Below are 21673 nucleotides of genomic sequence, written 5' to 3'. Positions count from 1 at the left end.
AGAGCAGGCGGGGGCAGGACAGAGCACATGATGCCAGGCGCACGCCTTTGGGGTGCTCAGCAGGCTGCTGTCCACAGCCCCACTACCCCTCCGCCACCGCCCCTCACTTACTCAGTCATCTTTTTCTTTCCCCGCAGGCTCTGCAGGTTGAGGGCGGCCAGCGGGCAAGCCTCCCTTCCACTTGGCCAGAGCAAACTCAAGAACGGTGATCCTGGCTGTTGCCGCCGTTGTTCTCGAGTTTGCTCCGGCCGAGTGGAAGGGAAGCTTGCCCGCTGTCCACCCTCAGCGCCTCCCTTCCACTCGGCCGGAGCAAACTCAAGAGCGGCGATCTTGGCTGTTGCCGCCATTGCTCTCGAGTTTGCTCTGGCTGAGTGCAAGGGAGGCTTTCCCGCTGGCTGCCTTCAGCGCCTCCCTTTCTCTCAGCTGGAGCAAACTCAAGAGCGGCGATCCTGGCTGTTGCCGCTGTTGCTCTCAAGTTTGCTCCGGCCAAGTGGAAGGGAGACTTGCCCGCTGGCCGCCCTCAGCGCCTCCTGGCCGGCTGTGGAGGGCAGTGGGCGCGCGAGCCTCCCTTCCACTTGGCTGGAGCAAGCTCGAGAGCAGCGATTGTGGCAACAACAGCCACCACTGGGGGTCTTTTTACCTTTTTAATGTCATACACACCAGGACACCAGCGTCGTTTTCGCTGAGAGGTTGGCAATATGGTGGCTGATAGGATTTCCCTCCCTCTCAGTTGGCGCCTGCGTTTTCTCAGGAGCCATGCGCGTTGGGCACCACAGCATGTCGTTTCCTGCGAGGTGAAGTGGCTTCCCTTAAGCTGGTTTCGGGTAAAGGGTGGGGTTGAGATGCTTTCTCATTTCATTAGCAAAATTACTGGTAGTTCGTCATGGGTGGGGGGGCGGTAGCGTTTCCCGCGCTACCCTTGGAGAATGCTCACAGAACCCCAGTTGAAAATCACTGTGTTAAAGAAACACATGCTAGAGTTATGCAGTGCATCACAAGTCTGTCAATGAAGTAAACCCCTGTTCTTCCTGGGACTCCTTACCTGTTACAGGTGTTCACTAATTTAGCAGAACTACATTTTGTTTACTTGATTAAATTTGAATTTCACATAGTTATTTTCATAAGTTCTTAACTTTCCACTCCTCTACATAAAAGATCTACCTGCACCACTATGTTGTATCTGAAGAAATGGGTACTAATGGCCTTTAAGATGTGACCCTTTTATTTATTTAGCTAAAGCTGACCACGGAGGCTATGGAATCAAATTCTTCTAATTTCCTTCGCCTCTCTCTGCTACATTCATGTGTTGGGACAGAGGCCTTTCTTCATACTCTTTCCCATATAAATGCCATTTGCCTGACACCCAGAGCTGAAACACTATACGTTCTTACTTTGGAAGAAAGACTCATAAATTCTGTAGGATTACTTCAAAATAACCAGACATAGCCTCACCTCCCCTTAACAAAACATCTACTCCCTCTGCTACAAAGTAAGAACATTCTCTTGCCTAAAGAAAAAACCAGCCATTCTGAGCTCTCCCATTGGTTAACGATGACGTTATATGTCAGTACATACGGGCATTTTCCCCCTGCCGTTCCTGTTAAACGCTTGAGAGACGGTCTTAGCCAATCAAGGGGAGCAGAATCTTTTGCGGCCTTACAGAGGGAGGGCGGGGCAACCATCTCTGTTGTTTTTTCAAACACCACCCTCTTTTTCACTGTTTCCCCACCCCCAATCAAAGCGTCCTTGGCTATTTGAGAAGCTGTTATGAAGGACGCGGAAGCTAACTAAGACGGGCAACCTCCGCAGCCAATGATAAGACAGAAGGGGTAGGAGGCATGTTAGATTGTGTTTGCTGCAAAAAAAGGAGAGAGGATAGAAGGTAAGTTAATCGGCACCGATTTTGACCAATAAGATTTCAGACTGCATAATTTTTTTTAAAAAAATATTGCGCATAGGGAAGATAATAGGGTAGTCTTGATTGACGACGGCATCGACCAATAGACATCCACTTGTGGAGGAGGCATGCACCCAACAAGCTTAAATTGGCACATAAATGACAAGCCTTCTATCCAATTGACACTGAAGAAAGGAGGCCTTGATAGAGGTGATATCCACTAGGAATATGAGTCCTGAGCCGAATTTGAATGATAGCTGTAGTGGCCAATCGTATGAAGGATATGGAGGCAGCGATGCTGACTCTTCTGAGGCGAGGGCGTTCTCTACTCCTCCTTCCCCCGCCCGGAGTATTCTGACGTTGCGTAGCGGGGAGGGAGGGCCCAGTCGCGGCCGCTGGGACGGGGGCTCCCAACATGTCCGTGCTGCTGACTGCGTTCGGACAGCGAGAGCGGTGGGCGGCCAAGAGAGAGGCCGCTCCGTGAGGCGGTGGGGAAGGAGGTGGCTCGAGGGCCCCCAGAGAGTCGGGGCCGCTTCGGGGAGTGAGGAGACTTCGGCGCCAGGTACAGGCCCGGGCCGGTTCCCCTTGGGTGAATTGGCGTAGGGGAGAGAAAGCGGGCCGTGGAGAAGTCCTTGGCGGTCAGGCTAGGGCCTGGGGGCGCCATGAGGAGATACGAGGGGAAGGTGACGGCCTAGGCCCGGGTCTGGGCCTGCACTGGCATTGCGGGCGTTGGGGGCTTCTGCGTAGTGCGTAGTCGGGAGCGGGAAGGGGAGGAGGGGTGGCGGCTGCAGGGTAATATGTGGGAAGGGGGGAAGGGTGCGATTCGCCGGTTATGGGTCAGGGATGTGGGAGGAAAGGGGGCAGGCTGGCGGCAGAGGCCTAGTCGGTCGCACTGCGTGGGAATGGAGGGAGCGGTTCCCCCGGGCCTCGGTGGGCGCCAAGTGGGCTGCCGGGAGGGGTGATCGATGTTGGAGATCTCGCCATTGTCTAGAATCGGTTATACAGGAGGAAGGAGGGGGGCGAAGCTCCCCCCCCCTCCCCAAACAGGGCCGCGTTATATAGTTCTCGGATAAGATTCATAGCGGCTTGTTATTTTGGCTCGTTTACCCTGCGTTCCTCCCCCTGCTGTAACAAAAAGAAAATATACCTTTTTAATCTCCGCACACCTGGAAACTGAGGACTTTATCCAGGCCTTAGAATGGGCGGGTTCTCGTCCTCTGTCCTGACTGCACAGTATAGCATGGATGCTCTACGCCAGGGGTGTCAAATTCAATTGCACAGGGGGCCAAAACTCAAAGCACACTTTAGGTTGGGGGCCGACAGGATAATCATTTATTGCCAGGCATGCAAACCCCCTCTGCCCATGGAGAAGGCAGCCACCTGCTCTGTTGGGCAGAGGGGATGGCGGCGGCGGCCTGCCTGGTGCTGCCGCTCTCGCGTCGCACAAGCTGGCGACACCATGCTTGCAAACCCTCTCTGCCCCATGGAAAAGGCCGCTTCCTGCTCCATTGGGCAGAGAGGGGACTTGCCTGCCTGCTGCTGCTGCTCTTGCGCCGCACGAGCCGGGAACACTGACCATGCAAAACCCCTTTGCCTAACGGAGAAGGCAGCTGCCTGCTCCATTGGGCAGAGGGGGCGGCGGTGCCAGGCATGCAAACCCTCTGCCCCACAGAGAGGGCAGCTGTTCCACCTGCTCCGTTGGGCAGAGGGGACTGCAGCACCAGGTATGCAAACCCCCTCTGCCACATGGGGAAGGCAGCCGCCTATTCTGTTGAATAGAGGGGGCGGCGGCCTGCCTGGTGATGCTGCTCTCGTGCCGCGCAAGCTGGCGACACCATGCTTGCAAACCCTCTCTGCCCCACGGAAAAGGCCGCTTCCTGCTCTATTGGGCAGAGAGGGGACTTGCCTGCCTGCTGCTGCTCTTGCGCCGTGCGAGCCGGGAACACCAACCATGCAAAACCCCTTTGCCTAACGGAGAAGGCAGCTGCCTGCTCCATTGGGCAGAGGGGGCGGCGGTGCCAGGCATGCAAACCCTCTGCCCCAGAGAGAGGGGTCTGTTCCACCTGCTCCGTTGGGCCTGGGGGCGCCCATTACAGACGGCAGCACCAGGTATGCAAACCCCCTCTGCCACATGGGGAAGGCAGCCGCCTGTTCTGTTGAGCAGAGGGGGCGGCGGCGGCCTGCCTGGTGCTGCTGCTCTCGCACCGTGCAAGCTGGCGACACCATGCTTGCAAACCCTCTCTGCCCCACGGAAAAGGCCGCTCCCTGCTCCATTGGGCAGAGAGGGGACTTGCATGCCTGCTGCTGTTGCGCCGCGCAAGCCGGGAACACCGGGCATGCAAACCCTCTCTGCCCCATGAAGAAGGCAGCTGAGCCGCCTGCTCCATTGGGCAGAGAGGGGACAGCAGCAGTGGCCTGCCTGCCTGCTGCTGCTGCGTCGCATGAGCCGGCAATACCGAGCTTGCAAACCCTCTCTTCCCCATGGAGAAGGCAGCTGCTTGCTTCATTGGGCAGAGAGGGAGCGGCGGCAGCAGCCTTCAGTGCTGCCGGCTCTTGTGCTGCGTGAGCCGGTTGCACCGGGCATTCAAACCCTCTCTGCCCCACAGAAAAGGCAGCCGCCTGCTCCGTTGGGCAGAGAGGGGACGGCGGCAGCAGCCTGACTGGTGCTGCCAGCAGCACTAGGCATGCAAACCCCCTCTGCCCTACGGAGAGCAGCAGCTTCTGTTCACTGGACCTCCCATCCGCCCCTTCCACTCGGCCTCCTTACCCAACCAAGCATGACCCAGAGATGGGGCGGCTCTTGCAAAAAACGCATGCAAAGCACCAGGCAAAGAACACACACACCAACTTCTGCCCACAAGGAGATGCCATGGGACTTGGAGGCGGGGAGTTTGCAAGTGTGGGTGGAGTGAAAGAGGGCTTGCCCTTCTTTTGGCTTGGAGTTCTGTAACTCATGGCCCCCTTTTCTGCATGGATTACAGGGCTGGGGGTGTGTGTTTGCAATGGGTCAGCTCTTTTGCAAGGAGAGGAGATTATTTTCCTTCTCCTTTTGGGTCTGCAACTTTGGAGAGGGGTGAGCATTACTTACAAAGGATTGCAAAGTTTGCATGCAAATTCGGTTCCCTGGCAGAACGAATTGGCCCATGACACATGTGCTCTAGGCAGAAGAGACCCCAACTCCTTTCTTTAGAGGAGATGTGTTGTTACTAATGTCCATGCAATCTCTCATTGGGTATGGTTTCGATGATGTCCTGCGTAGGGATTGGAGATTTTTGGTTGAGGGCAGGGTACAGTGATCAACTGGAACACAAATCTTGGCTTGGCTTTGGGGTTTGGTGTCTTGTCCAGCAGTTATGATTTAGATGTGAAAGTATGCAAAATGTTAAGGTGCAAAAAGTGAAAGCATGCTATATGTACAAGTATATTTCGAGAAGGGTGATTTGTTGGTCTACTTTGCTTTTTTACTGCCTGCCTTGAACCTTGATCAAATGAAAGGCAGGATCTTTGAACTTGACATTTATGACAGGGATGAATTGCTAGTGTACTGGGTTTAAAAGTTAGTTTAAATTCCTACTGAACTGTGAGTTGTATTGCCTGTCAAGCTGCTGTTTTAGCTGTTAAAATTGTTACTGAAAATTGATCAGTTGAACCTTTGGGCCATTATATTTGGGGTAGAGAATTTTCATTATTCTTGTATAGGTATGTGTATAGCAGAAAACTCTTACAGCCATAGTATTGTGAGAAGAAAGCAATTTGGTAGAAACACTACTTAGGGTGGCATTGTAATGCTGTTTAGGATTGCACTGTTAATGCTTATATAAGGAGTTGAGAGACTTCTCAAATTGTAGTGTGGTGTTTGGAGACGAATGTGCACTTCAGGCATGGAACTAATAGTTAACATTAGAATCAGTTTGAATCTGTAGTAGGTTGAATCAATTAGTCTTTTTTTCAGATTTCCATCTTCCCACTTCATGGGCCTGGTTAATAGTAGTTGTGTTTAAAGGGACTCATTCTATATATAGCTTATTATCTACCCAGGTCTTCTCTTGAGCCTGCATGCCCTGTAATCAGGCTCTTTTCTGCCCTTTAGTCGAGCAGGCTGCCTTGCCTGCAAGGTGGACTACTAAACAAATACTGAACGAGGCATCCAAAGCCCATGAGGGGAAAAAGACGGAGTATCATCAATGAAGTATACATTTACTGATGTCTGAGTTGTCACCTGGATTGCCATGTGGTAACATTTGAAGGGACAGATCTGGCCCTGGGGCCTCTAATTGCTGATCCCAGTTCTTTTGGCTCTTTAAAAATTAAGGCTGGAACATTTTGTCTGCAGCTGCTAGTACATGGAAAAGCAGTCTTGTTGCTTAGTACTTAAAGTATGGTGAGCAGTATTTGCTGTCAGACCAGAAGACATGGTCCACATTGCCATGTTGAACTCTATTTATGGCCTACATAATACTGTATATAGCAAGGCAGCATTGTGGAGGGTGCAGTCTGGGTTTAACATAGTATATGAACTTGCTCAGTGTTGCATGTGATCAGGAAAGTGCCTGGCTGCTTTGGTGTAGCAACTGCTATTATAGTTCAGTGATCCCCAACTTTTTTGAGCCTGTGGGCACCTTCCATATTCTGACATAGTACAGAATTTGTGGTACATCCACAAAATGGCTTCCATTGCTTGGCTTTAGTCGCACAGTGAAGACTCTTGTGCTGCGGTGGCAGCTGCTTCCAAATCAGTTTTAAAAATCTGCATAGACAATCAAACATCCAGTGCCCAGCCAAGCAGCTTTTTAGGCAAAAGGCTCACCTGCAGCTCTGTCTGCTTTCTAAAAATGCTAGTTGGGCGCCAGGAAAGGTGCTGGCAGGTGCTATAGTGTCCATAGGCACCATGCTGGGAACGTAATTGATCACATGAGTGCTACATTACAGACCCCCGTTCTGTTTATTGGTTACAATAAATGTTTCGGAAAGGTTGAGTATTTTATTATATAACAGTCATGAAAAAGTAGAAATAAATAATATAAATAAATAAAAGTGCAAGGTTTCAGATGCACTTGAGTTTTTTTTCTGACTTCATGCTATTTTACATGCTTGTTAAAGCAGTTCCTACAGCCAGTGTAGTAGAATATTGGGCTTTTGAGACACAGCTTCAAATCCTGCTTCACCTGTGATGTGTGAATTTTTTCAGCCTTATGTACTCAATAGAATTTTTAAAAATGTGTCTATGAGTTAAAACCTTCAGTTTCATCAAGAGCAGCCTTTTTTGCTTTCTGTGGTGAGGGCTGATAGAAGTAGTTCATATAGTATATTGGTGGATAAAACTGTTCCTGCTTTTCCACTATTAACCTTCCATCAATTGAAATTGGGTAAGGATAATGGGCTTAGGCAGAATTATTTGCCAAGCTCCCTAATCCTTTCCCTTCCTGCCAGTTGCCTTCTCTCCCTTATTCAGTGTTCTGTCAGCAGTACTGTGGGCTTGTAGACTTAAAGGGTTAGGAGGGCCACTGCATGCCGTCAAAGTTACGGTATTTTTTAAGGTTAGGAAAAGTTTGTAAGATCGTCTTGGTTATCTTCATAAATTTTAGAGTGGAAAAGTGCTCTCAGACTACTTGTGGTTCATTTCTCAGCTGAGAAAGAACAAGAATAGGTAGTAGTTCTTGATGAAGGAAAGAACAGTGCAAGTACTAACATTATCCCTAGGATAATTGCATGTTATGCAAGAAAGTAGAAACATTTCACTTGTAGGCTTAGGTACATGTTCTTCAGGCTAGGTAATCCCCCAACACCTCCCTGCCATAACCTGAAACATTTGGAGAGGGGAATAGAAACTGACTTTCAGGCAAATGGAAGTCTAAATTAAGTGTAGGAAAACAGAAATTCTAATCCTTACACTTTTTGGACAGCCTTATAAATAGTAGTTCAGTAAGAATTCTAAGCAGTGCCTAATGAAGTATCCAATGGGCTTGACCATAGTAATAGTGCAGTGGTGATAGCTTGTTTTACGAACAGACATTCTTCCCATTTTGACTGTTGTCTGATAACTGTAACATAGTTTAATTTTCCTTCTACATTCAAAGAAAAGTTTCATAAACTTTAAAGGGGAGTAGCCTGGTTCTTTCTCACCCACTAAATTTTTAGTCAACGCTATTCTTCACAACACATTTTCATTATTTAGTGTCCAGGGTTAAGGGAAAGCTGTTTTTAGTTTTATGTTTTTAATGAATTTTCAATGTTATTGAAATATACAAGTGACATATATTCAAACCTGATTAACAGATACTGAAAACTGGTGCAACTAAGGATCCATTTTACTATATTCATTTTTGCCATAGCCTTTCAATTCCCTCCTTATGCCTTAATGCTCACCTAGTTTGGTCCAGTGCTTTCTTTGTGCTTTCTGCAGATATTATACAGTTCTTGTGGAATTGACCATCCCACAGCAAACAGTAATACAGTCAATTTATGTAGCAGTGAGAACATAGGTTGCAGAATAGAATGTGTGGTAGAGGTTTGTATTTAGCTAAATAATTAAATATGAGAAGTCTTACTCTTTATCTTTCATAAATATAGAAAGGCTCAGATTATATATCAGAAAGGCTTATGAACATTTAGGTAGAACTACAAGAGGCTTTAACAGTTGTCTCTTCATCAACCACCTGCCTTGTCAGAGTTCAATAATAATTGGGCTTGGCTTGGTGGTGATGATCAAGAAGAGTTTGGATTTATATTTCACTTTTCTCTGCTGTAAGGTGCCTCAGAGTGGCTTACAAACTCCTTTCCCTTCCTCTACCCCCAACAGACACCTTGTGAAGTAGGCTGGGTTGAGAGAACTGTGACTAGCCCAAGGTCACCCAGCAGGCTTCATGTGTAGAAGTGAAGAAACAACCCCAGTCCCTAGATTAGAGTCCACCTGCTCTTAACCACAATACCATGCTGGCTCTCCTAAAGATCTACAGTATGTTGGTCAGGCTGAATGACAGTGAGATGATAGGACTAATTTTAATGGGTTATGTTCATTCATGGGAAGCTGAGCAATATTTAACATGTGCCTTCTCCTAAATTTGAATAGCTGATACATGGAATTAGTTGCTATAAAATGTTGCAAACTTTCAAATTATGGTGTGTGCACTTTTGTTCTTTGCTAAGATTGGGGTTCATCTCTGAATATTCAGGTTGTTTTGAGAGTGTTCTGGTAATAGGAAAGCTGTAACGAAACTAGTTAATTGACCAGTTTTTCTTCTGACTCACATGCATATTCGCATCTTCTAGCTTGTTGCTGATTTTTGTACTGTCTGTCTCCTGTGTTCATTTTCACTTGGACCATGCTGGGTAATTGTTTCAGTTATGCTCAAAATCTCCTGTTTGTAGTGGAACAGAGAAGACTAGTAACTCATATACCCAAATATAGGCAACAACCCAGCCATGTGTTTACAGATCTTCCGAAATAATCCATGATTTAGCTTCAAAATCAGATTAAGTTAATACTGAAGTAGTGTTTGAATGGTCATGTATACTTGGAGTACACCGTGAGGAATTTGACTAAATTTACTGGGGCAGCTTATATAGAAACACAATTAACAGGATCTGTCATCGTCAGTAACAGCCCTAACTTTCAGTTTAAAGAATATTTGTTCCAGCACAGGGAAATTGGCAGGGACTTGTCTCTAATCTCCATACTAGTTTTTGGAGGCACTTGGACTCCAAGAAGTCTTGCTGCTTCTAAGTGCAGTAAAAATTTAGCATGGCAGCAGTGGCAACATCTTTTCCTGAACCTGGATCTTAGAAGAAGGACAAGAGGGCTCTGAATTTCAGAGGTACTTGGAAACAGTGGGACTCTATGCTGTGTCTGAGGTCCTCTTAATTCTTTGAGCAAAAATGTTTTTTCATTGAAGCAGTAACCACAAGTTTTAGTTGTCAGGTTTATTGACTCAGTTACTGTAGTTTGTTTAGTTTGTTGGCTGGAAAGCAAAGCTGCAAACTGTACAGGTTCATGCAGACTTGCATTGTGACTGTGACTTTAACATATGTTTTTCATTTTGATACAGATTGGCCACTAGAAATTCAGTCTGGATTTGTTATTTTATTCAGTTTATAGCTCATCTTTCTCATTAAGACCTGAGACGGATTACATAATGTAAGTTAAATATAATCAACATGGTGGGACAAAACAATATGACTTGGATTGCAGAAATCTAAAAATGTAATTGAATAAAGGCTAGGCCAGTGATGACGAACATTTTTGAGACCGAGTGCCCAAATTGCAACCCAAAACCCACTTATTTATCACAAAGTGCCAACACAATAATTTGATCTGAATACAGAGGTTTGATCTGAATACAGAGGTTTTAGTTTAGAAACGCATTACTCGGGAGTAAGCTTGGTGAAGCAACCGCGCAACACTTCAAATGGGTGAATCACTTACTCAGAAGAAAGCCCAATTGCCAGCAACTGAGCTTGCTCCCAGGTAAATGATCATGCCTAGACCAGCCTAGACGTGTGTGTGTGTGGGGGGGGGGGGTGTGATTTTCCACCCCTTCACATGTTGGCTCCGAGTGCCAGCTCTGGCACCTGTGCCATAGGATCGCCACCGCTGGCTTAGGCATTAACATGAAATGGTAAGTAATAAAAAATTACATGGTGGGATTATATTTAAAATAACAGACAGTATGCAGTATACACAATGACATACTTTGTACTCCCTGTATTTTTCTACAGCATATTTGTGCAACGTTTTGTTAAACAAGTAATTAGGCCAGTACTGTTTTTTTAAGCCTCCTGAATAATTCATTCTTGCAAAGTTTATGGAACGTCAGGCGGGGTGAGTCTTCTTGACCTCCTCTGGCAGGCCATTCCGTAAGCTGGGGGCCACAGCAGAATGCATATATATGGGCAGTTGTTGATTTTGCCCATTTGCATGATTGCAGGCGTGGGAGGCCTTGTGCTGATGAGTGAAGCTTTCATGGCAGATCATAAGAGGGAAGGCTATTCTGCAGATGTGAGGGACCATCACTATAAAAGACTTTTTATGTAATAGCCAATAGCTTGAATTGAACTTGTGAACTGATGGGCAGCTAGCGAAGTGACTGCAGAATGGGAATGATGAGCATACTTAGCCTAACTTCTGATGATAACCCAGCTGCAGTTTTCTGCATCAGCTGGAGTCTCCAAGTTGACTTCAAGGGGAAACCTGTGTAGAGTGTGACACCGTAGTCCAGTGTCAGTATGGTCATGGGACAGATCCAGTTGGCCAGACCATTGATATCAAGGTAGGGGACCATTTGTACACCACACTGAGTTGGAAGAAAATGTTTTTTTGCAGCTGCATTACCTTGTTTCTCCAGTAGCAATGCTGGATGCCCTATAACCTCTTGGTTCTTAAATAAGTCAGAATGGGCTAGTTAAACCCCATCAGCAATGGGAAGCACAATGTCCTTCAAGATCTCCACCTTTCCTACCAGCATTATTTCTGTCTGCAGTTTGTTTGCTGTCAGACATTTAATCACAGAAGGCAGGCATTGGTTCAAGACCTCCTGCATCATCAGAGGATATGGACCAAATCCCCATGGGGAAAATATCCTGCGAAGACTCCCCACAGCTCTCGGGCCAAAATCGGCTGTGTTCCAACCCTGTGCTGCGCTATCTTTCTCATTGCAGGATTTTCAAAAATCGCCAGGAAAGTCAATCTTTTTGATAATCTTGGGCCAAGGCCAGTTTCATGGGGATACCAATCAGGTTTATTTTTCCTGCCCCGCTTGCCCAACAGTTCATTAAAGCTGCCACTCCAAACACAACAGTCAATCAGAACACAGTGGACTGGACATGCTCAGAACTGCAGACTCTGGGCAGGCTGAGAAGCGCCTTGTGTGTGTGTGATCTGCATGGCCACAAAGCCACAATCGTGCAAAGAAAAAAAAGGCACCTCCTCAGAGGCTTTGTGGCTACATAGCTACACAGCCGTAACAGTGTGTGTGTTTTTATTTTTTTTAAAGAATGCTTGTTCACGTTCCTGCTCCAAAACAACAGCCAATCTGAATGAGGAAGAAAAGAGCAGCAGGGCAGATCACGGGCTCATGGAAAGGGACGTGGAGGTTTTGATCCCGGTATTAATTTGAGCCCTCCACATACATGGGCTCTGGAGAGGAGGAAGAGACTGGGATAAAAAGATACAGGACTTTATGGAACAGAGCCAAACAAGGTATATTTTCAACTTGGGGAATCGGCCTTAGATAGACAGATACAATACTGGGTGTCATCAGCAAGATCTTGAACCTGTCTTGAACGGCAGCTCTTTGAGTCCGATCTGCAAGAATCAATTTAAGGCACATCCCCTCATACTGACTTCTGCCCCAAACACCTCAACTGGATGGTAGATCTACTGTAACAAGGGTCTGCAGATAAATCCAATGAAAGCAACCAAGATGCATGACCTTTGTTTACATTCAACTAGAGATGATCAGCTAAAGCAACCAGGGCCATATCTGTCCATAGATTGTCCTGAAATCAGACTGAAAAGGGTCCAAAACACATGAATTATCCAAAACGGCTTAGAGCGAACCTGCAATTGCTCTCCGTCACTTTTCTCAGGAAGAGCAGATTAGGGGGTATGATAATTGACCACATTTTTTTCTGTAGGGAGATGGGTTTTGAACAGATAACTGCCTCCTTGAATGTGGGGAGGTGCCATGAGTAAGTGACTGATTCATGATGGATATCAAGTGTTCATTAACGTGGTTAACAACATGGTTTTAACAACCAGGACTGGCAAGGATCCAGTTCATGAGTACTGAATCTCCAACCCCAAAACAAGATCTTCCCTCTGAGGCTCTGTCCAAAAGATTAGATTGAACATACTTCATGTGTTGGGCCCAGCACAATTTGAGAGAGGCCTAGGGCAGCCAAAGAAGCTGTGAAATCCTAGTCCAGCCCTGATGAGGAACCCTCAACATGAATGTTGAAGCCACCTAGAACAGTCAGTCTGGACGTCTCCAGAACCACATCCAGGAGCACCTCTGCCACCTCACAGAGGGTGGCCACTAGGGAAAAAGGCTGGAAAAATAAGCAGAATACCCATCTGTTTTTGGTTCCAAACGTAAGTGGCATATAGTCAATGTCATTTAGTTTGTACTGGGAGTCTGCAGAAATAGGACTTACAAAAGATAATACCTACCCCTCCTCCCTGACCACAGGACTGGGATTGATGGAAAACTGCATAACAAGAGTTGGTTGAGACAGACATGCCACATCATTTTCTTCCAACTGACTCAGTTATGCAAGTCAGGTCCATTTTCTCCTTTTGCAATATCCAGAAGAACCTAGCAGTTATGTGTCCCATTGATTTGGTATTGTAAAATGATAGCTCCCATCGCCACTAATATAAATCCTATACATGCATCATGCTGATGTCTACAGAGGAGCCGTACAGTAGTCCAGGACTACAACTGTAGGGTGTAGACAGGTGGTATCTATGTCTGTACTGGTGTTGGTTTTCAGGAAGTAACTGTAGTGGCTCTTTCTTTCCAGTAGTGGCACATGTTCTTCTGTCTTTGTATCAAATGGTTGGCCCCGGGGTATGCATCCCAGGCTTAGAGCCAAAGGACGAGAGCCCTTGTGCTCTTGCCCTTTGACTTGTGCTTCCAGCAAGGTGCTGATCTTTTGTCCTGGCCTTTATGCATTATGAAGGATTCCAGAAAAGAGATACCCAATTAGTAGAAATTTTGAGTGTGCAGGAAAAAATATATGTACATGTTTTCTTCAAAAAAAGATTGTAGTGTGATTGTAGCTAATTAATTGAAACCCGAAATAATGTGTGAGGCCCAGCGTTTCTACTATATATTACAGTAAAGATGAACTAGGAAGGGGGAACAATTGGGGGAAAATCTCCTAGGATTCTTGGAAGATGTTAGGGACTTGAGCAGCTAATCTTCTCCCCCATTATTTACTCTACAGCTTTTTGCTGCTTGTGGCATTCTATCCTTTCCGTGGCATTTTCAGTCTTTATTGAACTGGTTTTATCCTTTTCATCCTTGGAGACTCCAATAAATAAAGACTCTTCCTTGTCCATGTGTGGCTATTGACATAGGGCCAGCTAATTAGGTACAGTGGTTAAAAGTAGTTTGTAATAAGAAGTGGTGAAAACGGAGGGATTATGTGTGATTAAAAGTAAATAAATTTAACCATTCTGGGAACTAGTAAGGCCAAAATAGTATGGTTTTGAAGCCCCAAATACAGCTCAAACTTCCTTGATGAAATACCTATATTGGGATAATCCATAAATTCTATGTTACTACATACAGGATAAGTAAACATTTATACAGATTACAGTTGTAATTATTTCCACAGTAATTTGCCTTTAAGTACATTTTGAAATGTGGAGACTTTGCCAATACTGGAAGTTTCGAGTCAAGACTTTAATGCATGGTAGTGTAGAATAAAGGCAGCAATAGCAAGTTCTAGATTGCTAGGCTTAAAGTTGCCACTGTGTGACCAGACTGCTGGACTTGATGGGCCTTGGTCTGATGCAGCTTGGCTGTTCTTATGTTTTGACATTTGCATGCACCATAATTTTAAAAGCCAAGGATGGGTTATAGTCATGTTACATTTCCCTTTAAATTTTTATCTTACATATTCTTGTTCAGTAATAGCTGACCGATTTGGGCCAATTTATCAGTCATTTTGATAATTATAATAACCAAGTGAATCATATCACTGAATCATTTAAAACATTGTGAATTGGCTGTGGGCTTCTTGAGTAGCTTTAATGTGTAGTATTGGCTGCTTGGCTATGAGTATAAGATGAGAGTCCATGTATATTCTGACTTTGGCCAGTTGTTTGAGCACTTATGTAATTTAGAAATGATCAGGTAATCTTGAAAGAAATGGCAATACCAGACATGTACAGTTGAAGAACACACTATACTTTCTTCAATGCAATGTCTTTGGGATTTAAGAAATTATTAGTATGAATTATGTATTTGAAGGAAAGATTATGCTTAAGCTGTGATGACTTGGAGATGATTCTTAATTTAGTTAGAGCAGCAAAGCTGTACAGCAGCTGATTGGAAACTATCTAAGTCACCTTTAATTGTGGGTTGATACCAGGAAACCTAGAAAATGTTTTTTACAAAATTTACCATTGGAGACCCAAGAATGTATTGAGTATTTTATTCCATTTGTAATGGAATGTGGTGGATTAATATACCGCTCTATTTTAATCTTTTGGTAGAAAAGAGTATATAGCCTGTTGGCCAGATCTGACTTACGGTGGTATTGTGCTTGGTTCCTAATAACCTAAATTTAAGCCTAAATTCAAAAAGTTCGTTTGATTCAGGTTGTAGAGAGAATTTCAGAATCTTGCAGGAGGTCTTGAATTTTAGAGCCTCGTTACATTTTTGTTACATTTAGAGCTTTGTTACCAAACACTTTGGTTCAGGGGGTCACCACACTTCTCTGGTGATCTACTTCGATTTCGAATACCTTTAATGGCATATAAATAGTTTAACATTAACATTGCAAGATAATAACAGCCTTTACAACTTCTGACGAGTTAAAATAACACCATTTAAAAATTTAGCCACCGCTTCCAACAGCTCATAGTTGTGGCTGTTTAAAAGATATATAACCTTCTGTTTATCTGTAATGCCTTCACTTCCATGCAGGAAGGGGATTATGTGCTTCTTCCTATCTCATAAAAAAGGACAGTTCAACAGCATATGAGATACTGTTTCCACAGAACCCATGCCACATGGGCATTCCTTTCTTTATGTGGAATTCCAAGGCGGCGTCCAAGGCTAAAGGAAGAAGGCAGGGCATTACACCTAGCTAAGGTGATTGCTCTACGCCACCGGGCCTCAACCAGGAGATAAAGGTACCGGGCTACAATTAATCTATCTACAGGTATTCCCAGAGAGATCGGGGAACAGGTTTTATTAGCTTCCTCTAGCATTTGTTCAAACTCTCTATCAAAAAGTCTTTTCTTGATAGCCCCATAGACCTCCTGCTCTGTTAACATTAGCAGGTCCTCCAAGGAAATGCCCAACTCATTAAGTTTGGCTTCGATTTTAACCCACCACTGGGTTGTGTGGAGGATGGAGCATCCCTGGGATGTATAATCCAGTTCATCTCGATTAAAACAAATCCTGGCCCAAAACTTGAATGTACGGCATCAGGCCAGAGTTTCCAGCCGATGCTGGCCTGTTTCTAAGCACAGGGCCGCATAGGGAATAGAATGGGGCAAGCCAAGGATTTTATACAGAAAGTATGACTGGATCCTTTCAACCTCTCTGCTCCATGCCCCTATCCAGATGGGGATCCCATAAAGGATTTGTTGACTCACTTTGGCATTAAATGCTCTCAACGCTGCAGGGATGTATCCTCGGCCTTTCCCATAGAGGAAGCGTATAATGGCTGAGGTACTTAATTTAGCGGCAGAGATGGCCCGATTCCTATGTAGTGTCCAGGAGGCCCTATGATGATAGGTAAGCCCTAGGTTTGACTGCACCTGCTCGAAACTACTGTGGCCTATCCGCCAATTGGTGGCTTTCCATTTATGGGTAAATACCATAATTTTGGATTTATCTAAGTTACGTTGCAAACCGTTGAATGTGCAGTATTCTATACAACACTCTAAAGCTCTCCTTAGTCCTACTCGTGAGCGCGAAAGTACAACTGCGTCATCAGCAAACAGAAGCAGGGGTTTGGAAGTTGAGCCCAGAGTTGGACTATGTACTTGGGCCTCACTTAGTGTGGAAGCTAGATCGTTAATAAAGAGCTTAAAGAGTGTAGGAGCCAATACACAACCTTGTTTCACCCCTTTAGTAACTTGAATTTTTGGGGTTAACAATCCCTCTATGTTACATCTCATGTGGCAATAGGTTTTTGTGTGCAGGATCTTAATTAATTCAAGCAACCTTGGCTCTACACCTTGGCTGCTGAGTTTCTTCCAGAGAATCTCTCTATTAACAGAATCAAATGTGCCCCAGAGATCGATAAAGGCTGCATACAAGGGGCTCTTTTTCCTCTTATATTTGGTTATCAAGCAACTTAACACCAGGCAGTGGTCGAGGGTTGACTTACCCCTTTGGAATCCAATTTGTTCCTTCCCTATGACATTTTTATCAACAATCCAATCAGTTAATTTCCCAAGGAGGTATTTGGCATAAAGTTTTCCCAAGACCGAGAGAAGACTGATTGGTCTATAATTAGAAGGACTGGCAGGGTCACCCTTCTTATAGATAGGGATGATAATTGAGTAGCTCCACACAGTGGGAATTATGCTTGTTTAGTTAACCATGTTAAACAATTGTGCCAATATAAGGGACCACCATTCCCTAAATACTATAAACAACTATGGAAGAAGAGTATCAGGACCAGCAGCTTTACCTCGTTTAAGTTGGCTTATAAGTTTCCCAATCTCAAGAGAGGACACGGGAGGCCAGGGGTTGTCAGAAGGTAGAACATGAATCAGGGTGGAATGAGAATTCTGGCACTCCCCCATTGTTTCCAAAAAAACCCTCATACCATTGCGTTCTTGAGATACTAGAAGAAAGGATGCTGCTATCTCTAAGCCCACCAGTGACTATTTTCCAGAATCTTCTAGAGTCATTGTCCTGTACTGATTGAACCAAGGAATTCCAATAACGATCAATTGCTTCTTGTTGATTAGTCCGTAGTTGCAATGCTAATCGGGTTTTTAATGCAAAGTAAGATGTGGGCAGGCCATCCCATTTTTTGCTTTTACAGTTTTTGTAAATTTCCCACAGTGAGTGTTTTATGGCCATACTCCTAGAGCAGAATTCCAGCCTGCACGGAGATTTATTGGGCGAGGATACAATCTTGTGTTGGGACTGTTGGATTAAATCCTTAATTTTTTTGGTGATGTCATCAAGTTTTAAAACCATCTCATGGTGATCTACTTGATACCGGTTTTTTAAAATCCACGTTTGATCCTTGCTGATAAGGATCATGTCATGAACATGGTAGCGTGAAGTCATGATAAAGCACTGATTCTGAGTGTCACTGTAAATCAGGGGTCTTCAAACTGTGGCCCTCCAGATGTTCATGGACTACAATTCCCATCAGCCCCTGCCAGCATGGCCAAGTAGTAGGGCTCATGGGAATTGTAGTCTATGAACATCTGGAGGGCCATAGTTTGAAGACCCCTGCTGTAAATAATGAATTTTGTTGCTAGTAAGATCTATTGAAGGCCACTAGCTATGATACTTTAAATCAGCGGTTCTCAACCTGTGGGTCGTGACCCCTTTGGGGGTCGAACGACTTTTTTGTAGGGGTCGCCTAAGACTCTCTGCATCAGTGTTCTCCATCTGTAAAATGGATAAATGTTAGGGTTGGGGGTCACCACAACATGAGGAACTGTATTAAAGGGTCATGGCATTAAGAAGGTTGAGAACCACTGCTTTAAATAGACAACTTCACAGGGGGTGGACTGTCACAGATAATGAGCCATATTGGCTACACAATACCTCAGTTTTCAAAGGCAGTAAAGATACAACTATCAGTTGCTGTTGGGTGACGCTAGGAGAGGGCTGCTGTTACCTTATCCCTGCTTGTTCTCTTCCCAGTCATATGGTTGGTTCTTGGAGGAATGGGTACTAGACTAGGTGGGTCTGATTTAGCAGGACTGCTCTTAGGTTAAGTGCATTCATGATTATAAGAAGCTGCTTGCCCTTGCCAGAATGGCATAAACATCTTATGGAGAAAAGAAAGTGTTACAAATAGCTGATTTTTAATCTGTCTTAGTTCATTTTACATCTTTGCATGTCTTATGTTCAATGTGCTCTGTAGCTGTGAGCCATTAAGTAAATTTGTACTTGCTATGTCAAGTCTCTGGACCAAAGTAGATACTTCTGCAGTTCATTGTCAACATTGGAGCTGCTTGGCTTCAACTCATCTTCACTATTTCCTGGCATCTGTTCCCAGTGGAGATCATTGTTTCTGTAGACTATATTGTTGTATTTTGTTTCATCATCAGGCATACCAGGTTTAAAGACAGTGCACTGGTTGATCACACAGGAAACCCAGTCTGTCATTTGACATGCAAGGAGTCCCATGCCTCACAACTCGTTACAGTGGCGCTGTGGAAGATCCAGGACAATAATACTGTGATATACCAGTATAAGCTCTAATTCCATATAAGTCGAGGCATCTAATTTTACCACAAAAAACTGGGAAAACTTATTGACTTGCATATAAGTCGAGGTGGGAAATGCAGCAGCTATTGGTAAATTTCAAAAATAAAAATAGATACCAATAAAATTACATTAATTGAGGCATCAGTAGGTTAAATGTTTGTAAATATTTATTTCAAAGAAAAACAGTAAACTAGTTTCAGCTCTGGATTCTCCCTTTAAATCCACTGGGGTGATTTAAAGGGAGAATCTGAGGAAATTTGAGGGTGCCTGTCAGGGAGCGAATGTTTATGTTAGTATGTACCAACATTTCCGGGAAAATTTTAGAGACCCTTTCTGATCAGTACTGCTCAGAAGTTTATGAAGTTAGGGGATCCAAAGCTATGGGACCCTCAAAAGGGTAGTCCCATCTACTATTAGCTTCCATTGGAAACAATGGGGATGGGGAGCACCCACTTCTAGATCCATAACTTTGGACCCCTGAACCAAACATCATCAAATTTAGCTGGTATTAGCAAGAGATTATCCTGATGATACCAGCCAGGTTTAGTGAAGTTTAGTTCAAGAGGTACAAAGTTATGGACCCTCAAAATGTAGCCCCATCTACTATCAGGTCTCATTGGAATCAATGGGGGATGGGGCACCACCTTTGGGGGTCCATAACTTTGGACCCCCTGAACTAAACATCACCACACCTGGCTGGTATCATCAGGATTGTCACCTGATGATATCCTGAAATGTTGGTGTCACTAGTCTAAAAATTGCGCCCCCTGGCGGCCGACAAAGTAAAAATCCTAAAATATTTTTTTTGTAACATTAATTCACCTCAATGATAAGTCGATGCTTTCAGCACAAAAATGTGCTGAAAAATTCGACTTATATGTGAGTATATGCGGTATACCAGAAAAGCCAAGGAGGTGGGCTGAAGTTAGCGAATATCCACAGTCTTTATTTAACAGGCAAAATAGTCCCCAAAACACCAGACAAAAGCAATGGTCATTGTTCAGTCCTAGTTAAGCAAGAGAGCCGCTATTACCGGGTCCTGGCACTGGCCATGGCCATAAGTGGTACTTCTGGGTTGAGTTGTTGTGCTTGCGTTGCTCTCTGCTCTTCTATTGGTGGATCTGGGTGATATGTGCTTGCGTTGCTCTCTGCTCTTCTATTGGCGGATCTGGGTGATATGATGTTGCTTTGCTGACAGCTGACTCTTCCTCCTTATCCAAACTGCAGCTGCGGTCATTCTCAAAGCCAAGGAATGTTCCTTTGCTGCTGGTGGAAAGATTGAGAGCGGGGTGCGGCTAGCTGCTTTAGCTTTCAAGCCTGTAAAATGTCCCCTCAAACTCGGGCAAGGGGGTAGAGGTGAGGACAGAGGACTGGCCATGACAGTACTCCTTGAAATCAAATCCTGTGTTTATGGCCAAATGCATTTTCTAAGAAATGTAGAAATATGACTAGGCTATGTAGCAGGTTGGATTTGCTCTTAGTGCTTGGTAAAGGGACAAACCCACCAACGTGTCTGTATTTTACTGTTTGCCTGACAGTCTCTAATATGTACTCCCCAAGTTAATTTCTCTGTACTGCTTTCCAGACATCTTTGCATGCACAGGTATCTAATGCATGCCATGTGGATCTGACTCTTTCTGCGAAAGCTGCTGAACAAAATGTATCTGTTTTTGAAGATATGGAAGTGAATATCATGACAGCTACTAGCAGTCTCTGAAATCTGAGTTCTGAATTAAACAGAAACACAGACAAGTTGTGAGTGCATTGTTGTGTATTCCCATTAAATGTGGTGCAATGTTCAAGATTCCACTGTACCAAAAAACCCACCCTATACTTCTAAGCTATCTGTAACTGAATTACTTCAGTGCCGGATCGTACTTAATTTACCACAGAGCCTGACCAAATTATTTATAACTCTTATGAGTCACTTTCCTAATAAGATACTCAAAGTGATGTACAGGTCCACCCCACAGTCTGTTTTGAGCCTATGGCCTCATGAAAATATCGAAGTTGCCTCTTTATATAATACTCTAGCCTGTTGCACAGCAGCAGGGCCGCTCATATTTTAGTCAGTTGTTTCAGAAGAGCATTCCCAACCCTCATACATTCAAAAGTCAAGTGAGGCAAGATGGAGAACATTTACTGTTATTTGTTGATAATCACAAAATCAGCATGACTGTGGTATCCGAGATACATACTTGCTCCAGCCAGTGTTAGCAATATGAACGTCTGCCTACAAAGGGCTCATTCCTTTTCCCTCCAGCTTCACCAGTTGGAATAAGGTAGAGAGAAAGCTATAGTGTCAGCAGAGACAGTTTAAGTGAGAAGGGGAGAAAATAGATAGTAGAGCTGCAGAGGTTGTGGAAGCAGAAACTGCATGTCCATTTTCTGAGCTGAAACCAGAAGCAACGCAGAAGAATTTTCTTGTTCTGTGTATCTAAGTTCACCCCTAGAACAAGTTTGTGACAGGTGAAAACTGAGCCCTAGGGAGAAGGCGGTATAGAAGTTTAATAAATAAATAAGAGCTCTAAGAATTTGGATGATGGTTGAAAAGAGGGGGTGTAAATGAAATAGATACATATAGTTGAAGATGGATTGTGGGTGAAAGGTGGGAAGGAAGTGGGAGGTG

At 44.6% G+C, this 21673-nt stretch overlaps 1 protein-coding gene across 3 annotated transcripts in view; it reads left to right on the top strand.

Annotated features, from left to right (window-relative positions):
- The first annotated feature begins 1774 nt into the window (after positions 1-1774).
- The window catches only part of PPM1B (protein phosphatase, Mg2+/Mn2+ dependent 1B), an 86504-nt gene continuing 66605 nt past the window's right edge, over positions 1775-21673 (top strand). Inside the window, exon 1 of one of the 3 annotated variants that reach the window (XM_048482980.1) lies at positions 1775-1882. The gene's annotated coding sequence lies outside the window, so the exon portion shown is untranslated. Of the gene's footprint in view, positions 1883-2254; positions 2460-21673 lie in introns of those variants that run through there. The other 2 variants (XM_048482965.1, XM_048482985.1) reach the window with 2 other exon arrangements.

This window comes from Sphaerodactylus townsendi, linkage group LG01, assembly GCF_021028975.2.
Source record: "Sphaerodactylus townsendi isolate TG3544 linkage group LG01, MPM_Stown_v2.3, whole genome shotgun sequence".
NCBI lineage: Eukaryota > Metazoa > Chordata > Lepidosauria > Squamata > Sphaerodactylidae > Sphaerodactylus > Sphaerodactylus townsendi.
Note: the sequence above shows the minus strand (reverse complement) of the source record. Positions and strands in the feature narration are given on the sequence as shown.